Source organism: Nerophis ophidion, linkage group LG18, assembly GCF_033978795.1.
Source record: "Nerophis ophidion isolate RoL-2023_Sa linkage group LG18, RoL_Noph_v1.0, whole genome shotgun sequence".
NCBI lineage: Eukaryota > Metazoa > Chordata > Actinopteri > Syngnathiformes > Syngnathidae > Nerophis > Nerophis ophidion.
Window position 1 is genome coordinate 40,624,175 of NC_084628.1, and position 15,652 is coordinate 40,639,826.

The following is a 15,652-nucleotide window of genomic DNA, read 5'->3' on the forward strand; positions in this document are numbered from 1 at the left end:
CGCTTGGGATGGTTTCCTGTGGACGGGACTCTTGCTGCTGTCTTGGATCCGCTTTGAACTGAACTCTCACGCTGTGTTGGAGCCACTATGGATTGAACTTTCACAGTATCATGTTAGACCCGCTTGACATCCATTGCTTTCGGGGGTTGCCCACATCTGAGGTCCTCTCCAAGGTTTCTCATAGTCAGCATTGTCACTGGCGTCCCACTGGATGTGAATTCTTCCTGCCCACTGGGTGTGAGTTTTCCTTGCCCTTTTGTGGGTTTTTCCGAGGATGTTGTAGTCGTAATGGTCTGTACAGTCCTTTGAGAAATTTGTGATTTAGGGCTATATATTCTGCGATGAGGTGGCGACTTGTCCAGGGTGTACCCTGCCTTCCGCCCGATTGTAGCTGATATAGGCGCCAGCGCCCCCCGCGACCCCGAAAGGCAATAAGCGGTAGAATAATCAATCAATCAATCAATCAATGTTTACTTATATAGCCCTAAATCACTAGTGTCTCAAAGGGCTGCACAAACCACTACGACATCCTCGGTAGGCCCACATAAGGGCAAGGAAAACTCACACCCAGTGGGACGTCGGTGACAATAATGACTATGAGAACCTTAGAGAGGAGGAAAGCAATGGATGTCGAGCGGGTCTAACATGATACTGTGAAGGTTCAATCCATAATGGATCCAACACAGTCGCGAGAGTCCAGTCCAAAGCGGATCCAACACAGCAGCGAGAGTCCCGTTCACAGCGGAGCCAGCAGGAAACCATCCCAAGCGGAGGCGGATCAGCAGCACAGAGATGTCCCCAGCCGATACACAGGCAAGCAGTACATGGCCACCGGATCGGACCGGACCCACTCCACAGGGGAGAGTGGGACATAGAAGAAAAAGAAAAGAAACAGCAGATCAACTGGTCTAAAAAGGAGGTCTATTTAAAGGCTAGAGTATACAAATGAGTTTTAAGGTGAGACTTAAATGCTTCTACTGAGGTAGCATCTCGAACTGTTACCGGGAGGGCATTCCAGAGTACTGGAGCCCGAACGGAAAACGCTCTATAGCCCGCAGACTTTTTTTGGGCTTTGGGACTCACTAACAAGCCGGAGTCCTTTGAACGCAGATTTCTTGCCGGGACATATGGTACAATACAATCGGCAAGATAGGCTGGAGCTAGACCGTGTAGTATTTTATACGTAAGTAGTAAAACCTTAAAGTCACATCTTAAGTGCACAGGAAGCCAGTGCAGGTGAGCCAGTACAGGCGTAATGTGATCAAACTTTCTTGTTCTTGTCAAAAGTCTAGCAGCCGCATTTTGTACCAACTGTAATCTTTTAATGCTAGACATGGGGAGACCCGAAAATAATACGTTACAGTAGTCGAGGCGAGACGTAACAAGCGCATGGATAATGATCTCAGCGTCTTTAGTGGACAGAATGGAGCGAATTTTAGCGATATTACGGAGATGAAAGAAGGCCGTTTTAGTAACGCTTTTAATCTGTGCCTCAAAGGAGAGAGTTGGGTCGAAGATAGTACCCAGATTCTTTACCGTGTCGCCTTGTTTAATTGTTTGGTTGTCAAATGTTAGAGTTGTATTATTAAATAGAGTTTGGTGTCTAGCAGGACCGATAATCAGCATTTCCGTTTTTTTGGCATTAAGTTGCAAAAAGTTAGCGGACATCCATTGTTTAATTTCATTAAGACACGCCTCCAGCTGACTACAATCCGGCGTATTGGTCAGCTTTAGGGGCATGTAGAGTTGGGTGTCATCAGCATAACAGTGAAAGCTAACACCGTATTTGCGTATAATGTCACCTAGCGGCAGCATGTAGATGCTGAAGAGTGCAGGGCCAAGGACCGAACCCTGGAGAACTCCACACGTTACCTTAACGTAGTCCGAGGTCACATTGTTATGGGAGAGACACTGCATCCTATCAGTAAGATAAGAGTTAAACCAAGACAGGGCTAAGTCTGACATACCAATTCGTGTTTTGATACGTTCTAATAAAATATTATGATCGACGGTATCGAAAGCAGCGCTAAGATCGAGGAGCAGCAACATAGATGACGCATCAGAATCCATCGTTAGCAATAGATCATTAGTCATTTTTGCGAGGGCTGTCTCCGTGGAGTGATTTGCTCTGAAACCGGATTGAAAGGTTTCACATAGATTGTTAGACGCTAAGTGTTCATTTAACTGCCCCGCAACAATTTTTTCAAGGATTTTTGAAATAAAGGGAAGGTGAGACACCGGTCGGTAGTTTACCATGAGGTCAGGATCGAGGTTAGGTCTTTTAAGAAGAGGATGAATAACCGCTTTTTTGAATGCTAGGGGAACAGTGCCCGAGGAGAGTGATAAGTTTATAATATTTAGCACTGATGGACCTAATAATACAAAGAGCTCCTTGATCAGTTTCCCAGGAAGAGGGTCAAATAAGCATGTTGTCTGTTTTATTCCATTTACACGTTGTAACAATTCCTCTAATGTTATTTCCTCAAAACGAGAGAAACTATTTTGGAGGGCAGTATCCGCCGTATATACAATCGTGTCAGTGTTAATAGAACCCCGTTGTAGCTGGGACGCATTGTCTTTAATCTCCTTTCTAATGACTTCAATTTTCTTACTAAAGAATTGCATAAAGTCATCAGCTGAGTGGGTTGAGCTACTGGAAGGGGTCCCTTGTTGGGTTAGCGATGCTACCGTACTAAACAAAAATTTAGGATTGTTTTTATTACGGTGGATGAGATTTGAGTAATAATTAGTTTTAGCTAAGGTAAGCATGCGTTTATAAGTTATTAAACCATCACTCCATGCTTGATGGTGCACCTCAAGTTTAGTCGTGCGCCATTTGCGTTCCAGCTTTCTACATAATAATTTCTGAGCTCTAGTTTCTTCTGTAAACCACGGGGTGCGCTTTTTTGGAGCCTTTTTTAACTTTAGCGGTGCTATGTTATCAATGGTTTCGCGCAGGGTGTCGTTAAAGTTGTTAGTGAGGTTATCAATAGAGCCCACATACTTTGGGAATGGTGCCATAACCGAGGGCAGTAGGTCAGCAAGAGTTGTCGTTGTGGCCGTATTAATGTTGCGGCTGCTATAGCAGTTATTATTATTATTAGTTTGACGAACATGCGTCTGAACCTCGAATTTTATAAGGTAATGATCGGACAATACTTTAGTATACGGGAGTATCGTAACTTTGGAGACGGTGATACCCCTGACAAGCACTAGGTCTATCGTATTACCGTCGCGATGCGTGGGTTCATTTATTTTTTTGTGTGAGACCACAGCTATCAATTACAGTCTGGAGCGCTACGCACGGTGGGTCCGATGGGGTATTCATATGGATATTAAAGTTCCCCATTATGATTATATTATCGGCGTGTGTCACTAGATCAGCAACGAACTCTGAGAATTCATTGATAAAGTCCGAATAGGGCCCTGGGGGGCGGTAGATAACAGCCAGGTGTAGAGGCAGCGGTGTGACAGACTTCATAGTAAGCACCTCAAACGATTTATATTTATTATTTATGTTAGGACTAAGGTTAAAGTTTTCGTTGTATATTAGTGCGACCCCTCCACCCCTTTTAAGCGGACGGGCAATATGCGTATGTGTAAAGTTAGGAGGACATGCCTCATTTAGCGCAAAAAAGTCGTTTGGTTTAAGCCAGGTTTCGCTGAGACCGATGACGTTAAGATTGTTGTCTCTGATAATATCATTAACTAACAACGTTTTAGGAGACAATGATCTTATGTTTAAAAAACCTATATTATAGGTAGTGGGCTGTTTTAGGGAGTTTTTGATCAAATTATCCGTAGTAGCAATATTAATAATGTTGTGTTTATTATGCCCAGTGCATTTAGTATAGTTACGACCATATCTAGGAATTGATACGACAGGAATTTTCCGATTGTTTGTTTGTTGCTTTGATAAACTGCACGCATCATGGTTAGCCACCTCAGTAACGGGGATTTTCCGATTGTTTGTTTGTTGCTTTGATAAACTGCACGCATCATAGTTAGCCACCTCAGTAACGGGGATTTTCCGATTGTTTGTTTGTTGCTTTGATAAACTGCACGCATCATAGTTAGCCACCTCAGTAACACACATGTCCAACTCTGAAACACTCAAAGCAGAAAAAACGTGTTCTAATTTAACTGACTCCTTACCCAGACCAGTAGTCTCGCATTTTCCATTTAAATCTGGCTGCAGGATGGAGGGAAGTGGTGTTCTGTGGGGATTAGCCTTCTGCTTTGTTTTTAGCCCCGCTCGACATCCGCGTTTCCGATCACACCGCTGGCGTCTGCTCCGTAGACGGCCCCCGCTGCTACTAGACTCCCCTGCTTCACAGGCCGCTGGATGTAGCCGCCGACGTATTCCCATGCTAGTTAGCATGTTTAGCACGCACGCGTCTATCAGTGGATGGATAAATAAATATTGATTGATTGATTGATGTACTTGTCAGGACTGTGACTAGGATTGGTTTTGCTTCTTCGATGCAGAGAGGATTTGGGACGAGCCAGGTGTGAGTTCAGGTACATGGTTAATTTATTAATACACTAAATACAAAAAAAAGGCAAAACAAAGGGCGCTCAGAAGGAGGTACAATACTGGGCTATGAAAAAAAAAACAGGAAACAAAAACACTTGCTCGATGGCATGAATAATAATGAACTATAAAGTAAAACAGCACGAGGGCATGGCTATGATCAACAAAAACAAAACGCTTACTGTGACCAAACAAAGGGGCATGAAAGCAAGGTGCGTGGCAGGTGATCGAGGGCATAAAAGGTAGTGTAGCAAGTAGTATGCACAGCAAAGTTCCCAGGCCCATGAACAGAAAACAAATGATTTAAATAGTGGCTATGGTGATGAGAAACAGGTGCAGGACTGAGGGCAGGGGCGTGACTTGGAGACCAGGTGGAAACTAATGCGTAACTATGGAGACAAATAAAACCAGGAAGTGCAAAACGGGAAACAAGAGTCCAAAAACAAAACATAAACATGATCAAACATGAACCTAAATTTACCGGCATGACAGTACTTGATCTGACATTTACATGTACATTAAGCAATTTCCTTTTACAATAAATTTATCTATATTAGGGCTGGGGCGATATATCGATATAAACGATATATCGCAGGTTTGTCTCTGTGCGATATAGAAAATGACTATATCCTAATATTCGAATATATGTTCTCACACAGTTGCTTTTTGCTGCGGGCATTACATCAATGGCATTTCTCACTTGTTGTCGTCTCTCCTTCTCACAGAGACGTAAAACAAGCCCTCCTTCTGACATACGTCACATACTGTCGCGATGGTAGCGTCATACGATATCGCCGACCAGAGAGGTAGCCGCATGGCTAACGTTAGCCGAGGCAGGTCGTACAAGCGGAGCTTGTGACATTACAAGAGAGAGAAGGTGCGAAAGTGATCACAAATGGAGGGAGAGAAATAAATGCCCAAAATAAAGAGCAGGGGGTCCATCATCAGGTGGTGGTTTGGCTTCAAGCGGGAAGATATTCAGCAGACAACAGCAATATGCAAAGTATGCAGCAGAAGTGTTACTACAAAAAGGTAGCAACACTACTAATTTGTTCTTTCATTTAAAAAAGTCACCTGTGAGAAAATGAAGAGTATTTAATAAATACAGTTTTGGTCAGTTGACTTAGTTGTGATTTCCCTCTCTGCATGAAAGTTTAGAAGTAGCATATATTAATGCACTATGAAGAAGAATGTTTGCTGTCATTATATGCATCAAGTGTTCATTCAAGGCTAAGGCAAAATATTGTAATATATATCGTATATCGCAATATGGCATAAAAATATTGCGATGGTAATAAAGGCCAATATCGCCCGGACCTAATCTATACATTATACACATATATATATATATATATACATAAATAAATGGGTTGTACTTGTATAGCGCTTTTCTACCTTCAAGGTACTCAAAGCGCTTTGACACTACTTCCACATTTACCCATTCACACACACATTCACACACTGATGGAGGGAGCTGCCATGCAAGGCGCCAACCAGCACCCATCAGGAGCAAGGGTGAAGTGTCTTGCTCAGGACACAACGGACGTGACGAGGTTGGTACTAGGTGGGAATTGAACCAGGGACGCTCGGGTTGCGCACGGCCACTCTCCCACTGCGCCACGCCCTCCCTATACAAGTATATACTGTATGTATGTATATATATACATATATATATATATATATATATATATATATATATATATATATATATATATCTCATTTCCATCATAGGTACACTTCAACTGTAAGAGACAGAATGTGAAAAAAAAATCCAGGAATTCACATTGTAGGAATTTTAAATAATTTATTTGTAAATGATGGTGGAAAATAAGTATTTGGTCAAGCATTCAAAGCTCTCACTGATGGAAGGAGGTTTTGGCTCAAAATCTCACGATACATGGCCCCATTCATTCTTTCCTTAACAATGATCAATCGCTCTGTCCCCTTAGCAGAAAAAACAGCCCCAAAGCATGATGTTTCCACCCCCATGCTTCACAGTAGGTATGGTGTTCTTGGGATGCAACTCAGTATTCTTCTTCCTCCGAACACCACCAGTTGAGTTTATACCAAAAAAGTTCTATTTTGGTTTCATCTGACCACATGACATTCTCCCAATCCTCTGCTGTATCATCCATGTATCCATTTTGGTAGGCAAGGTAACTTAAGCTCTACATAAAACAAGAATGTGAAATAATTCCACTTTCAAAGCTTCAACAATTAGTTTCCTCAGTTCCCAAACATTTATTGAGTGTTGTTAAGAGAAAAGGTGATGTAACACAGTGGTGAACATGCCCTTTCCCAACTACTTTGGCACCCGTTGCAGCCATGAAATTCTAAGTTTCATTATTACTTACAAAAAAATATATATACATATACTGTACATGCATATGCATATATATATATATATATATATATATATATATATATATATATATATATATATATATATATATATGTATCTGCTGCTTTAAGGTCTTTAATGTCCTCTGTGTTCTTTGATGTTTGATGTTTCCCTCTTACACACATGGAAGAGGGATGTGTACCATGGCTATGAGTTGTTTTTTATTTTTTATTTTTTTTCCCCTTGGCCTCAGTCTGCACCTCCCCTCCAGGGCCCAGGCTAAGACCGATTTTTTTATTTTATCTTAATCTTCTATTTTTTTTTTCTCCCACCCCACTCTTTGTTTACCTTTATCTCATCTTTTTTGTAAGGGGCGCTGGAAGCCGGCAGACCCGTCAGCGATCCTGTTCTGCCTCCCTGTAATGTTTGTCTAAACTTGAATGGGATTGTGCTGAAAATTTTAATTTTCCTGAAGGAACTCTCCTGACGGAATAAATAAAGTACTATCTATCTAATCTAATCTAATCTATCTTTTAAAGTAACACTGTAAACTCCAAAGGACAGTATTAAGTTTTGATATAATCTTTCATACCTGCATTCCCTACCCCCATCATTTTCCAAAAAATAAGGCAAAGAACAAATTTCAACACTAAACAATAAATGTAGCACTGCGACTGGATGGTGAGCTGAGAGGGAATGATTGAGGCAGGGGTGCTAAAGGTGAGCCAAGAGCCCTTCGTACTGATGAAAGGTTAAGGGGTCACAAAAGGTTCATGCAGACAGTGAGAGACAGGTCATTACACGGGAAAGGGCATTTTTATCTGTGGAGGAAAGGTTTGAGAAGGCGCCGCCGCTACAGCTGACAGAGGATAAGAGCTTTCTTGTTGTGCAGCCTTCCGCTAAAGGTTAGATGTATAAACATGTTTCTTAGTGCAATCAAATAACACATTTGTCATTAAATGAGATCGTGAACGTATCCGACAACTTCTACTATGATAGTAAGTCAACCGATTACAAAGGCTCAAATTAGTCAGCTGATGTATGTTAATAACATTGTGTGTCATTTCCAAATGTAGTATTTTGTCAACATTATGAGGGACGAGCAGTAAAAAATTGATTATTAATCTACTTAATCATTTACTGTTTACATCTGCTTAATTTCTGTTTTAATGTGTCTGTTAAATTGTAATACATAAATAAATAAATGATAAATGGGTTGTACTTGTATAGCGCTTTTCTACCTTCAAGGTAGTCAAAGCGCTTTGACACTACTTCCACATTTACCCATTCACACACTGATGGAGGGAGCTGCCATGCAAGGCGCTAACCAGCACCCATCAGGAGCAAGGGTGAAATGTCTTGCTCAGGACACAACGGACGTGACAAGGTTGGTACTAGGTGGGGATTGAACCAGGGACTCTCGGGTTGCGCACGGCCACTCGCCCGCCACGCCGTCCCTATTATTGGAAGACATTAAGATGTTTACTGGATGTCAAGCTTTGCTCTGCCGAACTGCTCGTATCGCACGTTTTGTCAAATCAGCCGATACAATCTGATACTTTTGCTGATGTCAATATTGAAAATCGGGACACACCCAAGAAAAATGGTAGCTGAAACGTGAGCATCTTGTGAGACACTGTACACCAGGGGTGTCAAACTCATTTTAACTAGGGGGCCACATGAAGGAAAATCTATTCCCCATGTGGGCCGGACAGGTAAAATCATGGCATGATAACTTAAAAATAAAGATAACTTCATATTGTTTTCTTTGTTAAAAATAGAACAACCACAATCTGAAAACACAATCAGTGTTTTGGGGCTTTTTTACACTTACATGTTGTGGTTAATTGTAGTCTATTTGTCGTTGTGGTAATATCAAATCAATGTTTATTTATAGAGCCCTAAATCACAAGTGTCTCAAAGGGCTGCACAAGCCAAAACATCAGTGGAATTGGAGTTTGATAATATTTATTCCATATTCTGAAAGATTAAAAATGAACAACAATTGAAGCATTTTAAAACTCTGTTAAAATGCTTCAATTGTTGTTCATTTTTAATCTTTCAGAATATGGAATAAATATTATCAAACTCCAATTACAGGATGTCATTAATGTAATTTGCCCATTTTCTCCAACTGATGTACTAGAACATAATAGTTTATTCTGTACAACAAAACTTGTAAATTTTGGACTCATTTCCTTAAACACACCTAAAGTTAGAAGAATATACAAATTATTTCAGCATACATTTAGAAGAGCAGTTTCTTTCATTCAAAAACTTCAGATCACTTTTATACTTCTCAAACTCATCCTGCGGGCCGGATAAAATCTGCTTGAGACCCCCCCCCCACAGCCTCTGCGACAGTTGTAGTAATAAGAACTTGTCGAACATGAATTAGGTAGCAAGAATGCTAAAACAGTGGGCGGAGTTTATTCTGAATGTTGTGGTGGGATGTTTACATTCCCTCTGCTCAACACTCAACAGCACAGGGCAACAAATGTAGCTTACTAAGATAATAAGAACTTATTATTCTTTTGTTTGGATACTTCACATCAGTTTTGGGTGATACCACACAATTTGGCGTCACTCTAATACCAAGTACTTACATTGCTCATAATTAAAATTCTCCTGTGACCAGGGAAGTACTTTGAGACTTTACGAACAATAAAAAAGACAAAATATGTTAATCATTGTAGTATCGACTATATACGGGTCTTTTACTTGTACTCTCAAGGCATTCAATGAATCGCAACTGGACTTTTTGGTTAGTCTTTGAAGACCTTTCGCCTCTAATGGAAGTAGGCTTCGTCAGTTCATGCTCATAGACTTAAATTGGTCGGATCTAAACCCCAACACCCCAGCTTTTCAACAGATGGAAGCATGTGGTGCTCTAAAATCTTTTGGTACACAGCTGCATTGACTCGGGACTTGATGAAACAGAGTGGACCATCACCAGCTCCCCAAACCATTGCTGACTTTGGGAACTTCACACTAGATTTCAAGCAACATAGATTTTGCTCCTCTCCAGCCTTCCTCAAGACTCTAGAGCCTTGACTTCCAAATAAAATACAACTTGCTTTCGTCTGAAAACAGGACTCTGGGACACTCTGCAACTGTCCAGTGCTTCTTTTCCATAGCCCAGCCGCTTCTTCCGTTGTCTTGAGTTCAGGAGTGGCTTGACCATGGGAATATGGCTATTGTATTGTCTGTTGAAAAGCTCTATGGAGATGATGATTTCATTTTCCAGCATGATCTGGCACCTGCCCACAGTGCCAAAACCACCAGTAACTGGTGTACCGATCATGGCATTACTGTCCTCCATTGGCCCGCCAACTCCCCTGACCTGAACCCCATTGAGAATTTGTGGGCTATTGTGAAGAAGAAGCTGAAAGACACCAGATCCAATAATGCAAATGAGCTAAAGGCCGCTATTGAAGCATCCTGGACATCCATAACACCTCAGCAATGCCACAGGCCGATTGCCTCCATGCCACGCCGTATTGATGACGTAATCCCTGCAAAAGGATTCCCAACCGAGTACTGAGTGCATTAATTGACATTTTCATATGTTTGATTTTGTTTTGCTGTTATAAATCTTTTTTTTTTTACTTGGTCTGAGGAAATATCAACATTTTTTGAGAAAGGATTTTTGAGTTTTCTTAAGCTGTAGGCCATAATCAGCAATATTAAAATAATAAAAGGCTTGCAATATTTCAGTTGATGTGTAATGAATCCAGAATGTATGACATTTTCATGTTTTTAGTTGCATTATAGAAAATTAAGGACTTTACCACAATATTCAAATTTTCTGAGACAGTCCTGTATACACAAAATACCTATTCCTCTCAAATAGTGTTCACAAATCTGTGTTAGTGAGCATTTCCTCTTTGCCAAGCTAATCCATTCCACCTCACAGGTGTGGCATATCAAGATGTTGATGAAACAGCATGATTATTGCACAGGTGTGTCTTACGCTGTCCATAATAAACGGACACTCTGAAATGAAAAGTTTTGGGGGTCAGAAAAGCTGTCAGTAACTGGTGTGACCGCCATTTTGATCAGGCTGCTGAAGGTGGTCTGTGGAATGTCAGTCCAATCCTCTCAACGGTTATGCAAAGTTGCTGGATATTGGCAGGGAGTGGAACACACTAGGGATGCACCGATTAATTGGTAACCGAATATATTCGGCCGAATATGGCAAAAAAAAGCCACATTCGGCCTTCGGTGGATTGAGTTAAAAACAAGGCCGTGTGACGCAATTTTTTGACGCGGTGACGCAATCGACCAACGTGCAGTGACATTGGGATATGTTGTGTACCTGTATAAGTGTATGAGGTTACAGGCACTCACTTATTGAGATTTAGTGGGGCCTCTGTTTACATTATTAGCCTGTTGTGTAGGCTACCTGTATAAGTGTATGAGGTTACAAGCACACACTTAATTGAGATTTACTTGAGCCTTCTGTTTACATTATTAGCATATCTACTGTGGCTAAGCAGACTTTTGCCAAAAGGACAATAATTCATTTAATGTCTAGCATTAAAAGATTACAGTTGGTACAAAATGCGGCTGCTAGACTTTTGACAACAACAAGAAAGTTTGATCACATTACGCCTGTACTGGCTCACCTGCACTGGCTTCCTGTGCACTTAAGATGTGACTTTAAGGTTTTACTAATTACGTATAAAATACTACACGGTCTACTTCCAGCCCATCTTGCCGATTGTATTGTACCATATGTCCCGGCAAGAAATCTGCGTTCAAGAGACTCCGGCTTATTAGTGATTCCTAGAGCCCAAAAAAAGTCTGCGGGCTATAGAGCGTTTTCCGTTCGGGCTCCAGTACTCTGGAATGCCCTCCCGGTAACAGTTCGAGATGCTACCTCAGTAGAAGCATTTAAGTCTCACCTTAAAACTCATCTGTATACTCTAGCCTTTAAATAGACCTCCTTTTTAGACCAGTTGATCTGCCGCTTCTTTTCTTTCTCCAATGCCCCCCCCCTCCTTTGTGGAGGGGGTCCGGTCCGATGACCATGGATGAAGTACTGGCTGTCCAGAGTCGAGACCCAGGATGGACCGCTCGACTGTATCGGTTGGGGACATCTCTACGCTGCTGATCCGCCTCCGCTTGAGATGGTCTCCTGTGGACGGGACTCTCGCTGCTGTCTTGGATCCGCTTTGAACTGAACTCTCGCGGCTGTGTTGGAGCCACTATGGATTGAACTTTCACAGTATCATGTTAGACCCGCTCGACATCCATTGCTTTCGGTCCCCTAGAGGGGGGGGGGGGGTTGCCCTCCAAGGTTTCTCATAGTCAGCATTGTCACTGGCGTCCCACTGGATGTGAATTCTCCCTGCCCACTGGGTGAGTTTTCCTTGCCCTTTTGTGGGTTCTTCCGAGGATGTTGTAGTCGTAATGATTTGTGCAGTCCTTTGAGACATTTGTGATTTGGGGCTATATAAATAAACATTGATTGATTGATTGATTGTGGGTTTATCCACTTTAATGCACTTTATTTTTTTTGGGGAATGCATGTTTTGTTTGAAGGCCTAATATAAATTAAAAACGTTGTGCTTTTTTTGAAAAGCAAAGGCTACTGGAATATTTAAAAAATTTCAATATTCAATAAAAAAATACTTTATTTGAAAAACATGTCTAAATATTTATTCTAGGCTATTTATGCAATATAAAAAAAATTGTGAAAAACTGCATTCATTATTCGGTATTCGGCCTTCGGCCAAGCGTTTAAATTTTATTCGGCTTCGGCTTCGGCCACAAATTTTCATTTCGGTGCATCCCTAGAACACACTGTCGTATACGCCCATCCACAACATATCAAACATGCACAATGGCTGACATGTCCAGTTAGTACGCTGGCCATGCAGGAACTGGAATGTTTTCATCCTCCAACGCCCTTGACGCAAATCCCATCGGGGTGATGAAAGGATGGTCGGAGCCTGAGAGCTGCGGCCTACCACCATGACCCCGCACTCCCTTCCATCTGTTGCTAGATATCTGGAGATGTACGTTGTAACATGCATATATGTTTTGCTATGGAGGTTTTTTCCCCCCACACCTTAGGAGCCCAATCCAGATTGTATTTTTTTTACTCGTCCTTCCCCATTGTTTTACATTTTTCCCCATCTTTTACGGGGCTTCTGTAACCCATCCATCCATCCATCATCCATCATCTTCCGCTTATCCGAGGTCGGGTCGCGGGGGCAGCAGCCTAAGCAGGGAAGCCCAGACTTCCCTCTCCCCAGCCACTTCGTCTAGCTCTTCCCGGGGGATCCCGAGGCGTTCCCAGGCCAGCCGGGAGACATAATCTTCCCAACGTGTCCTGGGTCTTCCCCGTGGCCTCCTACCGGTTGGACGTGCCCTAAACACCTCCCTAGGGAGGCGTTCGGGTGGAATCCTGACCAGATGCCCGAACCACCTCATCTGGCTCCTGTCGATGTGAAGGAGCAGCGGCTTTACTTTGAGTTCCTCCCGGATGGCAGAGCTTCTCACCCTATCTCTAAGGGAGAGCCCCGCCACACGGCGGAGGAAACTCATTTCGGCCGCTTGTACCCGTGATCTTATCCTTTCGGTCATGACCCAAAGCTCATGACCATAGGTGAGGATGGGAACGTAGATCGACCGGTAAATTGAGAGCTTTGCCTTCCGGCTCAGCTCCTTCTTCACCACAACGGATCGGTACAACGTCCGCATTACTGAAGACGCCGCACCGATCCGCCTGTCGATCTCACGATCCACTCTTCCCCCACTCGTGAACAAGACTCCTAGGTACTTGAATTCCTCCACTTGGGGCAGGGTCTCCTCCCCAACCCGGAGATGGCATTCCACCCTTTTCCGGGCGAGAACCATGGACTCGGACTTGGAGGTGCTGATTCTCATTCCGGTCGCTTCACACTCGGCTGCGAACCGATCCAGCGAGAGCTGAAGATCCCGGTCAGATGAAGCCATCAGGACCACATCATCTGCAAAAAGCAGAGACCTAATCCTGCGGTTACCAAACCGGAACCCCTCAACGCCTTGACTGCGCCTAGAAATTCTGTCCATAAAAGTTATGAACAGAATCTTCTGTAACCCAGTACACTGTTTTTTGGTCTAATCTTGAACGGGTTTGTGCTGAAAACAAAGTTTCGTTGTACTTGTGCAATGACAATAAAGACTTTTCTGTCCTATCTATCTATCTTCCATGAATTGTGTACAGATCCTTTCAACGTGGGGCCGTGCATTGTCACGCTGCAAAATGGGGTGATGGTCTCGGATGAATGGAACAACAATGGGCCTTAGGATCTTATCACGGTATCTCTGTGCGTTCAAAATGCCATCGATAAAATGTACTTGTGTTTGTCGTCCATAACATATGCCGGTCCAGACGATCACCCCGACCCCACCATGGGCCACAGAGGATCGGACCACCAAGGGCCCTGTCTACGCCCCAGCCCACTCTGAGCTCATTGGAGGGGGGACCCATGTTGCCTCTTTGCGCTGTGCCACCAAGCACCAGACATCGAACCCCACCTCCAGGCCTGGTTCCAGAGGGGGGCCCCAGGGACCGGCGTCTGAGCGAGGGAACGCATGTTCCCTGATTTTGTCTCTTCATAAAGGTCTTTGAGAACTGGAACCATTTTTTTTTTTTTTTATTATAATTGTAGGGCACCCAGAATGTCGTTACCATGAAGACCAAACGATACAATACTACAATTGTTGCCGTGTGACTCTTCCAATAATCCATAACTACATTTCTACCTACATCTGTGCTTCCATTTAGTGAAGACTGGAAATAATTTGCATGTGCGCAGCAGGCACACATTAAGAATTTAGAAGTGTTTACTGTGCACTCAATTACGCGACGCACTTTGTGCGAGTACACAATGTTCTGCACGCGTGAGATTCATGAGTAATTGAAATTTAAACAGACACAGAGAATTAAGAGAATGTCTTCAAATGCCTAAATGCCATTGTTGGAAATCCATCCATCCATCCATCCATTTTCTACCGCTTATTCCCTTTCGGGGTCGCGGGGGGGCGCTGGTGCCTATCTCAGCTACAATCGGGCGGAAGGCGGGGTACACCCTGGACAAGTCGCCACCTCATCGCAGGGCCAACACAGATAGACAGACAACATTATAAATGATAATGTACTTGTATAGCGCTTTTCTACCTTCAAGGTACTCAAAGCGCTTTGACACTACTTCCACATTCACCCATTCACACACACATTCACACACTGATGGAGGGAGCTGCCATGCAAGGCGCCAACCAGCACCCACCAGGAGCAAGGGTGAAGTGTCTTGCTCAGGACGTGACGAGGTTGGTATTAGGTGGGATTTGAACCAGTGACCCTGGTGACCCAACATTCACACTCACATTCACACACTAAGGCCAATTTAGTGTTGCCAATCAACTTATCACCTTTTGGAGGTGGGAAGAAGCCGGAGTACCCGGAGGGAACCCACGCATTCACGGGGAGAACATGCAAACTCCACACAGAAAGATCCCGAGCCTGGATTTGAACCCAGGACTGCAGGACCTTCGTATTGTGAGGCAGACGCACTAACCCCTCTGCCACCGTGAAGCCCTGCCATTGTTGGAAATCTAAATGTAAAATATTTTTCCGTTCGACAGGCCGGGGGGAATCCAAAGAAAATCTACACCGCGGCCTGAAGGGTTTATCCGCATATCCAAATAGAATTATGAACATTTTGAGATGAAAACAATTTCATAATTGCAGCCATTCTTTTCCGTACATGCTTTGCCCGATGGAA

The 15,652-nt window shown here is 43.1% G+C and overlaps 1 protein-coding gene across 2 annotated transcripts in view; it reads right to left on the reverse strand.

Annotated features, from left to right (window-relative positions):
• dph1 (diphthamide biosynthesis 1) overlaps positions 1-15,652 on the reverse strand; it is a 195,006-nt gene that overhangs the window by 166,441 nt on the left and 12,913 nt on the right. The window lies entirely within an intron of this gene.